We start from the raw sequence: 12,368 nt of genomic DNA on the forward strand, positions 1-12,368 counted from the left end.
CCTCACCGGTAACAACACCATGCTCACCGTATCCATGGCCATCACTGTCATGTCACTATGGCCACCTAACTGACTTAAACACATCACCAGCATCTCCACCACGATCCCCTGCCCATCGTGGCTAAGGCAGATCTAGGAGGGACTGTACCAGAGAGCGAAGGGAACCCCTTGTGGTGACATTGAACTGGGAAATCAGTGAGCAGGTCTGTCCCTTGGGAAGCCCTGGTGGCTTTCTTCCTCAGCGGGAAGGCAGATGTGAATAAAGAGGACCCCGGGGCCTGCAGGGTGAGGAAGCAGCTGATGGTGTCCAGGAAGGAGGTCCAGAAGGCAAGAGAGCCACCCTACAGGAGCTGGCACACGTAGGGGTCTGTGGAATAATCCTCTTGTACACCGTAAAGATTTGTCACTCGAATGGGTTTAATAAAATGCAGATTGGTCAGTAGCCAGGCAGGAAGTGTCAGTGGGGTGACCAAACTAAGGATGATGGGAAGGAGAAGGGCGGAGTAAGGAGTCACCAGCCAGACACAGAGGGAGCAGGAGATGAATGTGCCATGCTAATGAAGGTACTGCCACATGGCAGGTGTACATAAGTTAACTTAAAATGTAAGAGCTAGTTAGTAATAAGCCTGAGCTATTGGCCAAGCTTTTATAATTCATGTAAGCCTCTGTGTGGTAATTTGGGAAGGGGCTGCCAGGTATTTGGGACAGGGTGGTTAGGACAGGAAACATCCACTTACACAGGGGACATGGGCATGAGGACTCAACACAGCATTCCACTCTTCAGCGTGGCCAAGACCAGCATCGTGATGACTACCAGCTTCATGACAACCTACTCCATGGCTGCCAACCCCTTGCCACACCCACCATGACCCCATGGTAATAACGCAGAGGTAGTAGGCATCTATCAGCTGGCCTTCCCCTTCTGTCACCAGTGACAGTTCCCAGGGCCTGGGGAAGCGTGAAGGGAAGCAGACCTGGGATGAAGCTGCAAGGGCAGGAGGTGACTGGAGGCACCCCTGGGGTCCAGACCTGTAGGGAGGAGTGTGGTACAGGCAGAGGAGCAAGAGGAGCTGAAGACTATGGCTCCTTCTATTGCCCTGCCTTTCTCAGAGGCCAGACACTGTGTCAGCCAGGGCACTGGGGAAGGGGTGTGAGATAGTAATCAGCAGCCCTCCTGCAGAACCCCAAACTCTGAGTGGTGCACTGCTGGGGCACACTAAACACCCCCTCCCGCTCTCCCCTACCACTATACAGCCACTGGCTAAGTCCCAACAACGAGCTGAGAGAAGTTGTGTCTACCATCTTCAGGTCACATTTGGGAAATGAAAGGCAGATACTTCCTCTTCTACTCTCCTTTCCACCTGCCCAAATGCAGATGTGATAGCAGGAAATGGAGCAGCCAGCCGGGCAGTGGTGGCACATGCCTTTAATCCCAGCACTCTAGAGGCAGGGGCAGGCAGATCTCTGTGAGTTTGAGACCAGCCTGGTCTACAGAGTGAGATCCAGGACAGCCAGGGCTACACAGAGAAACCCTGTCTCGAAAAACAAACAAACAAAACAAGAAATGGAGCAGCCACCTTGAATTCAGAAACAGAGTCTCTCTCTGGTATTTATATATATTACAGTGTTCTGTCTACATGCCAGAAGAGGGCACCAGATCTCATTATAGATGGTTGTGAGCCACCATGTGGGTGCTGGAAATTGAACTCAGGACCTCTGGAAGAACAGCCAGTGCTCTTAACCGCTGAGTCATCTCTCCAGCCCGATTCTCTTTCTGTCACCTCATCTCTGACCATTGTTGTATATCACCTTGTCAACAACATGGCCACTCTGTGTGCCATCACCAACACTAGGGGTCACAGAGATGCCGGTCCCAGCAATGCCACTTACCTGCCCTCTGACCTTAGACAAATGACCACCTCTCTCTGGGCTACAAGTTCTTCTCCGGAAAGTGTGTGACTGGGACTGGGAAGAACTCGGATGGTAAAGTATGCCAACTGTTCTGTCCTGCACCTGTAATCCAGGGGTGAGATGGAGTAGAGATGAGAGGATCCTTGGGGAGAGAGCCCATGGGCAAAGTCCCAGGATATGGTGGGTTAAGTGGGAAGTGTCTCCCATAGGTTCAGGCATTTGAACACTTGGTCCCCAGTAGGTGGCGCTGTTTAGGGGCAGTGGTACCACCTTCGTGGAGGATGTACAACCCTGGGGGCAGGCTTTGAGTGTCCAGTGACTACAGCCTTGCCCTCCTTCTACTAGTCCAGTCTCTCTGCTTTGTGTTTGCAGCTGAAGATGTGATCTCTCAGCTGCTTGTGTGGACCACCTGCCACCATACCTCCTCCCCCTTTGGAAATGTAAGCCAAAATGAACACTTCCATAAGTTGCTTTTGGTCACAGTGTTTTGTCACAGCAACATAAAGTAACTACACAGGCCAGTGAGAGACTTTGCCTCAAAGAAAAGATGGGGGGTACCCAAGTTTATCACCTAACCTCCACACATGTACACAGATTTACACAAGTACACACAGGTGCATACATACAGGCACACACAGAATGAAATTTCACAATATATGTGTATGCTTTGCATGGTTGTCATAGGGATGAAACTGAGGATGATATGACAGAAGCCAAACATGTGAGCACACCCTAACACGTGTGCCCTGTCATCTGAGTTCAGAGCTCCCCTCATGGGTGGCCGTGGCCCCTATTCACTATAGTATGACAAAGGCCCCCATAATGCCATCCTTGTCTTAGCCACCCCAAGCATCGTGCTCAGTTTCCCTTAGTCAGACAGGCTTGGATATCAAGCCTGGGACACCACGACAACTGATCTGATAATGAAGATGACCGAGTGGCAGGGGTCTCCATAACATGGATACACTGGGCGTAGACACAGGCCAGAGACAGTGGACCCATGGAAGAGTTCGCAGGGTGTGCACCCCAAGGCTCATCAACTGTTCAGTTCTGCAGCTTTAAAAATATTGTGTGGTGGCCAGGTGGTGGTGGCGCACACCTTTAATCCCAGCACTCGGGAGGCAGAGGCAGGCGGATCTCTGTGAGTTCGAGGCCAGCCTGGTCTACAAAGCGAGTTCCAGGACAGGCTCCAAAGCTACACAAGGAAACCCTGTCTCAAAAAAACCAACCCACCCACCCCCCAAAAAAATTGTGTGTTTTTTGTTTTTTGTGTTGTTTGTTTGTTTGTTTTGGAGTGGGGGGCTAGCTAGATGGCTGAGCAGAGAGAGATGTCTGCACCAAGACTTGAATGCCTGAATTTGATCCTGAGATCCAGCGAGGCCTCAGGAGAGAAGCTATAGCCAAGAGTCGCTCTCTGAATTACACACACACACCAATGCACATGCATGCATATGCACTCACTAACACACATGTACACATGAACACACACAAATACATATACATACATGTGTACAAATAAAAGCATTCATACACACATGTACACACGCACATACAAAATTAATAAGTTAAAAGTTTTAAAATAAAAATAATTGTTCTAGAACAGTTAACCTCACTGTAAAACAAAACTTGGAGAAAGAAAGGGACACTCTGACTCTCTGAAGAGAGACACTCTTAAAGAGGACACCGTGTCTCTGTGAGGAGACACTCTTAAAGAGGACACTGTGTCTCTGTGAGGGGCCACTCAATGAGAGGGACACAGTGACTCTGAGGAAGACACTGAGACTCTGAGGAAAACACTGATACTGTGAGAAGACACTGTGACTCTGATTTGACACTGTGACTCTGTAAGGGACACTGTGACTCTGTAAGGGGACATTGTCACTCTGTAAGGGACACTGTGACTCTGTAAGGGGGCACTGTGACTCTGTAAGGGACACTGTGACTCTGTAAGGAAAACTGTGACTCTGTAAGGGACACTGTGACTCTGTAAGGGGCACTATGACTCTGTAAGGGGACACTGTGACTCTGTAAGGGGACACTGTGACTCTGTAAGGGGACACTGTGACTCTGTAAGGGGCACTGTGACTCTGTAAGGGGCACTGTGACTCTGTAAGGGGACACTGTGACTCTGTAAGGGTCACTGTGACTCTGTAAGGGGACACTGTGACTCTGTAAGGGAACACTGTGACTCTGTAAGGGGCACTGTGACTCTGTAAGGGGACACTGTGACTCTGTAAGGGGACACTGTGACTCTGTAAGGGGCACTGTGACTCTGTAAGGGGACACTGTGACTCTGTAAGGGGACACTGTGACTCTGTAAGGGGCACTGTGACTCTGTAAGGGGCACTGTGACTCTGTAAGGGGCACTGTGACTCTGTAAGGGGACACTGTGACTCTGTAAGGGGACACTGTGACTCTGTAAGGGGCACTGTGACTCTGTAAGGAAAACTGTGACTCTGTAAGGGACACTGTGACTCTGTAAGGACACTGTGACTCTGTAAGGGACACTGTGACTCTGTAAGGGGACACTGTGACTCTGTAAGGGACACTGTGACTCTGTAAGGGGCACTGTGACTCTGTAAGGGGCACTGTGACTCTGTAAGGGGCACTGTGACTCTGTAAGGGGACACTGTGACTCTGTAAGGGGACACTGTGACTCTGTAAGGGAACACTGTGACTCTGTAAGGGGCACTGTGACTCTGTAAGGGGCACTGTGACTCTGTAAGGGGACACTGTGACTCTGTAAGGGGACACTGTGACTCTGTAAGGGGCACTGTGACTCTGTAAGGGGACACTGTGACTCTGTAAGGGGCACTGTGACTCTGTAAGGAAAACTGTGACTCTGTAAGGACACTGTGACTCTGTAAGGGGCACTGTGACTCTGTAAGGGGACACTGTGACTCTGTAAGGGGACACTGTGACTCTGTAAGGGGCACTGTGACTCTGTAAGGGGACACTGTGACTCAGTAAGGGAACACTGTGACTCTGTAAGGGGCACTGTGACTCTGTAAGGGGCACTGTGACTCTGTAAGGGGACACTGTGACTCTGTAAGGGGACACTGTGACTCTGTAAGGGGCACTGTGACTCTGTAAGGGGACACTGTGACTCTGTAAGGAAAACTGTGACTCTGTAAGGGACACTGTGACTCTGTAAGGACACTGTGACTCTGTAAGGGACACTGTGACTCTGTAAGGGGACACTGTGACTCTGTAAGGGACACTGTGACTCTGTAAGGAGCACTGTGACTCTGTAAGGGGACACTGTGACTCTGTAAGGGGCACTGTGACTCTGTAAGGGGACACTGTGACTCTGTAAGGAAAACTGTGACTCTGTAAGGGACACTGTGACTCTGTAAGGACACTGTGACTCTGTAAGGGACACTGTGACTCTGTAAGGGGACACTGTGACTCTGTAAGGGACACTGTGACTCTGTAAGGAGCACTGTGACTCTGTAAGGACACTGTGACTCTGTAAGGAACACTGTGACTCTGTAAGGGGACACTGTGACTCTGTAAGGGACACTGTGACTCTGTAAGGGGCACTGTGACTCTGTAAGGGACACTGTGACTCTGTAAGGTGCACTGTGACTCTGACTCTGTAAGGGGACACTGTGACTCTGTAAGGACACTGTGACTCTGTAAGGGACACTGTGACTCTGTAAGGGGACACTGTGACTCTGTAAGGGGACACTGTAACTCTCTGCGGGAGACACTATGACTCTGTCATGAGACACTGTGACTCTCTAGAGCAGCACTGTTGTTCTGTGAGGGAGACCTTGTGACTCTGAAATAAGAACATTGTGACTCTGTCAGGGGAGATTGTGACTCTGGGAGCAAGACACCATGAGTCTCTGTGAGAGCACTGTGATACTGAGGGGTGGCACTAACTCTGAGTGGACACTGATTCTGTAAGGGAGCCACTAGGACTCTGTGAGGAGACACTGTGACTCTGTGATTTGACACTGTTACTCTGTAAGAAAAACACTGTGATTCAGTGAAGAGACACTGTGACCCTGAGGAGGGACTCTGTGACTCTATGAGTGATACCAATTCTGTAAGGGGGTGTCTTAGTCATGTTCTATTGCTATAAAGAGACACCTTTCGAAGGCAACTCTTATAAAGAAACTCATTTTAGTTGGGGGCTTGTTTACAGTCTCAGGCTTAGTCCATTATCATCATGGTGGGCAGCATGGCAACATATAGTCAGGCATGGCCCTGGAGCAGTAGCTGAGAGCTACATCCTGATCCAAAGGCAGAGAGAGAGAGAGAGAGAGATATTGGCATGGGCTTTTGAAACCTCAAATCCCACCCCCAGTGACACACTTCCTCCAACAAGGCCACACCCCCTAATCCTTCTAATCCTTTCAAATAGTGCCACTCCCTGGTGACCAAGCACTCAAATATTTGAGCCTATGGGGACTGTTCCTATTTAAACAACCACATTCCACTCCCTGGTCCCCATAGGCTTGTAGCCATAGCATAATGAAAAATGCATTCAGCCCAACTTCAAAAGTCCCCATAGTCTCTCACAGTCTAACACTATTTAAAATTCCAAAGTTCAAGTTTCTTCTGAGACTCATGCAATCTTTAAAACTGTAATCCCCTATAAAATCAAAATCAAAAAGCAGATCAAATACTTCCAACATATAATGGCAGAGGATATACATTGCCATTCTAAAAGGGAGGAAAGGGATCATAGTGAGGAAATACTGGACCAAAGCAAGACCAAAACCAAGCAGGACAAATTTCACGTTCTGCATATTGATGTCTGCTGTCAAGCCACTATTCAGATCTCCAACTCCTTTCAGCTTTGTTGACTGCAATATGCTTCTCTCTCTTGGGCTGGTTCCACACCCAATCTACAGCTTTTCTAGGCAGGTGTCCCACAGCTCCCACATCTCCAGCAGTTTGGGGTCTCCAAGGCAATCCAGGCTTCACCTTCACAGCTTCACTCAATGTCCTCTCTCGGCCTCCATGCAGGGACACCCTGACACATGTCTGGCCTTAGCAGCTTTCCCTAACTGCAGAGGGAGATTGCATACTTCCTTTCTTCTATCCTTGACTCTAAAGTCAGAACCAAGCAGCTGAAGCAGCTAAGTTCTGCTTACTGGGGCTGGAATTTGGCCCCCTCATTCAATTACATCTTCATCCGCTTTCTGTTGTCCATGACTTCCTTCACTGCTTAAGATTTTCTTTAATTCCTTTTCATAAGTTGGAAGCTTAGCTGGGTGGGCCCTTGTCCTTAGGTTTTATTAAACTTTTTATTTCCTTGAGCACTGGACTTAGCTCTGTTACATTTCCTGGTACTTCTTTTCTCTTCTAACTATACACTTTGTATTTCTTGGACCAGCTTTCTCCCTTTCATTATATATCTGCATAAGAATGACCACTAATAACCACAAGACAGAGTCAATATTAGGCTGTCTTGAAATCTCCTCTGCCAACTCCATTAATCCAAAACTCTTCGTTTTAACCTCAGGCAGATATTTAGGACAAGGGCAAAAAACAGCCACATTCTTTGGCAAAATATCACAAGAAAGGTCTTTTAGGTACTTACTACTATTCTTACCCTCTGAAACTTCTTGCCCTGGGACCCCACAGTTTAAATTGTCCCTGGCACTGTCTTCCTTCTCCTCCAACGTCAGCACGGTCAGACCTGTCACAGCAATACCCCACTCCTGGTACCAACTTCTGTCTTAGTCATTGTTCTATTGCTATGAAGAGACACATGACCATGGCCATTCTTACAAAGAAAAATATTTAATTGGGGGCTTGTTTACAGTTTCATAGGTTTAGTCCATTATCATCATGGTGGGGAGCATGGTAGCATGATTGGTGTTGGAGCAGTATCTGAGGGCTACATCCTGATCCAAAGGCAGAGACAGAGACACTGAGTTTGGCATGGGCTTTTGAAACCTCAAAGGCCACCCTCAGTGACACACTTCCTCCAATAAGGCTCCACCTCTCATCCTTTCAAATAGTGTCACGCCCTGGTAACAAAGCATTCAAATATTTGAGCCTATGGGGACTGTTCCTATTCAAACCACCACATTCCACTCCCTGGTCCCCAAAGGCTTATAGCTATATCATAAAGCAAAATGCATTCAGTTTACCACAGGAGCCACTGTGACTCTGTGAGGGGGACACTGTGACTCTTCAAGGAAACACTGTGATTATGTGAGGGGCCACTGTGACTCTATACTGAGGCCTCTGTGACAGTGATTTCAGAGGTAATTTCTGCAGGTAAGGACCACACCCAGGCCCATTGTATCTCAGGCATGTAGGGACCTGAGACAATTTGTCCCCTCAGGTACAGACAAAGTGTTCCTTCACAGTGGCTCCTCTGTTTTCTGGTTTCTCGGGTAACAAAGCTGCAGCCACTTACCCAGAGCCCTTCAAGTCACAGAAATTCTAGGAGCCAATGTCTCCTGCTTCGAATCTGTAGCACTCCATTCACGATTCCATCAGGGCAGGACTCGGGGTTCCTTGAAATCTTCGGCGGCCACTGGGTCTCTGTCAGTAGTCCTCTCTGAGAGAGCTCCTGTCTCGTCTGGGTTCAAGTCCACGGTCTTGAGTGGCCTTAAGACTCAGCAGCTCCTGTGCCCTCCTTGGCAGCCACGGCTGCATTTGCCTCGGCTCTTCAAAGCTGTTCATGCTCGCACACCTCTTCTCACTTCTGTGCACAAGGGCCTGGTTCTTATTAGCACCCCTCTCCCACGGTGGTCAGATGGGGCTTGGAATCCATCCAGAAAGTGTCAGTGTCCGCAGAGTGTGTTAACAACTTATCTAACGTGGAACATCAGATTGTTTGATCTGCCAATTAGGTGCCTGGAGCTGCTAACTGGAAGCAGGTGGCCTATACATCATCATTGGAAGGAGGACGGCCAGCCACTCCTCTGGTAGAAGTAGACCTGTCTTTGCCTTGCCACCCTAGACATTCCAATTGGGTGTCCCCATCCTAGGGGGACATCCTAGGCAAGAGAGACTCTGACCCTCTTGCTTGTACCCCAAGAACTGGGCAGCACTGGGGATGGGTTGGTCCTGGATGGCTGTTGGCCTGTGGGCTCCCAGGTTCTCTGTGGGACTCTGGCATCTGCTAGACTTCTTGGTGACATCCGCGCAGTGCAACGGGAGGCCTGCAGAAATCGGTGAGCATGCACCAGCATGCTGGGCTGGGTACCAAGCATGCCTCGAGGCTTGGTGTAGCCCAAACCATCCAACAGCTGCCCTAGACAGCTGCAAACCCAAACCCCAGCCCCCTCTCCCTCCCCAGATCCCTTCCCCTTCCCTAGCTCACCCCTGCATTCAGTCAGCTGATGTGGCCCCAACCCCATGCATCACCAGCTCCATCAGACCTAGTAGCTGACTCCTCAAGGGTCTCCTAGCCTCATTCGGCCCTTGAGCTCCATCCCTACAAACCTGCTCTTTTCTCTCAAAGCCCCCTGGACAAAGTCTAAATTGTACTTGTCAGGGACTCCTGGGCGACAGGTATCCTGCTGAAGACCACAGCTGTCCTGTGGGGCATGCGCAGTCCTCACCCACTGTCCACACAGCTGCCTTGCCCCTCCATATTGTCTCTTCCCACGCCTACTTTCCTCTCCTGCTCTCTCCCTCACCCCATCTCACCTCTCTGTCTCTCTCTTCCCCTTGCCTCTTCTCCCTCACTCAGGTTCAGCTCCCTAACTCTGCTCTCTGAGTTGCTGGGTCCCCCTGCCCCAGGGCCTTTGCTCAGGCTGGCTCTCTTCCTGAAGCAGTCCACAGCACCCCTCCCTTCTTTGGCTACCCGCCTCTCACCTTTTTTGAAAGCACATCTATCTGCCCTGTGTGTGCACGGTGTAGAGGTGGTTCTCTTCTTCCACTACCTGGGTTCATGGGAGTCAAACTGAAGCCATCGGGCTCAGAGCTGCTGCTCATTCCTCAGTCCTCAGCTTGATACAAGCTGTCAACATATCAGGAGCCTTCCTTGGCCTGACAAGGGATCCCTGGAGTCTGCAGGTTAGCCTGGACTACCGGGTAAGTTCCAGGGCAGTAAGAGGCCACAGCTCCAAAGGGGGAAAAAAAAAAAAAAGATGAACAACACAGGAGGTTGTCCTCTGGCTACTACATGCAGGTGAACAAGCATGCATTTGTACCTGCATACACCATACACATACACCCAACACACCATACACACACACACACACACACACACACACACACACACACACACACACACACACAACATACCCCACACATATACCTACATACAACACACATACACACAACCTACAACACACATCACACACATGTCCCATACACACAACACAACACACACATATGCCACACACACACACACACACACAACACAACACAACACAATAGTTGTCTAACAATGGAGGGTGTCCTCAGTCACTGGAAGGGAAGAAAGGATTCAGACCCCTCCATTACAGTGGCCGTGCAGGATGTGTGCACTGGGTACCCCCTGAGGTCAGCGAGGTTCTGGGATTTTCTTCACTAATGGTGGTCCTCCAGCGGAACTCAGAAATAAAGGCCATTAGCTCTTTTTCAACAAAAAAGAAAAAAGAAAAATTAAGCCAAGGCACAGAAGGATGTAAAGAGAAGGAATTAAGAGATTAAAACTCCCTGTGCCCCTACAATCTGGTCCCTCAGGCAAGGGGGACCATATGGGACACAGCCAGGACCAGACCCTACAAATCGTTCCTTGAAAGCTCAGAGCCGAGCCAGGCCCCTCTGTCTAGGCTCCAGGATCTCCTGGGAAGTATGGACAGGATGGAGAAGGAATATTCCACAAAGACCTCGCTTTTAAAAAAAACCACATCCTTAGTGTCTGCTGAGAGATTCCATTGTTGCACTAAGAACCATCTTAGTTGGTTGGTTGGTTAGTTAGTTAGTTAGTTAGTTAGTTAGTTAGTTAGTTAGTTAGTTAGTGAGTTAGTTAGACGGTTGGTAAAGCACACTTTGGAGCATTTCCTGAGGTGACTGGCATGGCCCTGTGGGTCTGGCAGGGTGAAGCATGGAAGAGGAATGCTAGTATGCATTCCGCGTCATCCTTGAGAGAGTGCTTCTGTTGCAGCAGACATCACCAGACTCTGGATCATTTAACCTTTGAACTTGGATGTGGACCAGTGTTCTGCAGAGGTGCCAAGGCCTTTGGCCTCAGACTGGGACTGCAAAGTTGTCCCCTCTCTGTCTGACAGCAAAGTTCCTTCTTTTGCAGCTGTGGGGTCCCCAGCTCTCCTGTCTGCAGGTCACTATAGCGGCCCAGTAGACTCATCTAATAAACGTCTTCTTACCATTGTATACGCATATCCTAAGCTCTGTTTGGCTCCTCTGGGAAATACTGCCCAGTCCAGGGTCTTCCCCTCACTATCTCCAGCCCCTACATGAGACCCAAGCTGAGGACTATGGGAAGACACAGCTGGACATGGAGCAAGAGGTGCCAGGATGGCTTCTTAGGTGACAGATCAGAGAGGCAGGGGGCACATTGTGCCCAGAACACTGGCGGGGACACTCAGAAAGGACAAGGCCCCGAGACCCAGAGCTGAGCCTCTGTCCTGGGGCCCCAGTTGTCTTTCCTTCTGCTCTGTGTTCCCATCTTTCCTCTTGATATCCACACCTGGCCCCACCCCCACACTTCTGTTCTTTAACCCGGGAGGAAACAGCTCCATCCTCTCAACTGTTGGGAAACTTCTCATTCCCAGAGGAGATTTGAAAAACCTCCACCCATGTCCTCCAGTGGTGACCCTTCCGGAAGCTTGTCCCTCTGTCCTGCCCAAACACCACCACTCCAATGCTTGCACTCTTGTCTGAGATCTGGGTGCCCCTGAGCTGGCCCCTGAGGCTCTCTGGAGGGTAGTTTAGAACCTCACACTGGAGCTCTGTCTCCTTGGTGAGCACCGAGGGATCAGGCCTGATTCTTGTTATATTATAAACCCTTTATCTGCCCCTCCCCACCCTCAGAAATCAGGCCATGCCTCCTCACAGCTCTCTCTCTGGACAGGGCATTGATAAGCAAGCTTGCTATGACCTGGAAGACTCCCTCGCAGTTGATATCCAGGCCCCAAACATTGAATTGTAACTTCACTTTTGACTAGTGCCTTTCTGCTCTGGGATTTCTGGCACGTAGCCTAAGTAACATAATGGAGAATGTCCCCCCCACACACACACACCCCACAGAACAAGGCTTCCAAAGAAGTGAAGGCTTATTCTCTTGCAGCCCCGTCATGCTGTCTGTGGTGGTTATCTCTCTTAAGGAAGCTCCTCTTAGGACCCACAGGCTCCCCCCAGGCCCCATCATGGCTGTCTATGGCAACCATGCGGTGGCTCTCCCCAGATCTCTTCCTGAAGGGTAACTCATCACAGCTCCCTTCCTACCAAGTCTGTAACATCTTCCATTTCTTCAGCCCCCAAACATCAACATTTCCAACTATGGTTCCCATTTCAGAGGTGGGCAAGTT

Source organism: Peromyscus californicus, unplaced genomic scaffold (genome assembly GCF_007827085.1).
Source record: "Peromyscus californicus insignis strain IS unplaced genomic scaffold, ASM782708v3 Scaffold_5__1_contigs__length_169319896, whole genome shotgun sequence".
NCBI lineage: Eukaryota > Metazoa > Chordata > Mammalia > Rodentia > Cricetidae > Peromyscus > Peromyscus californicus.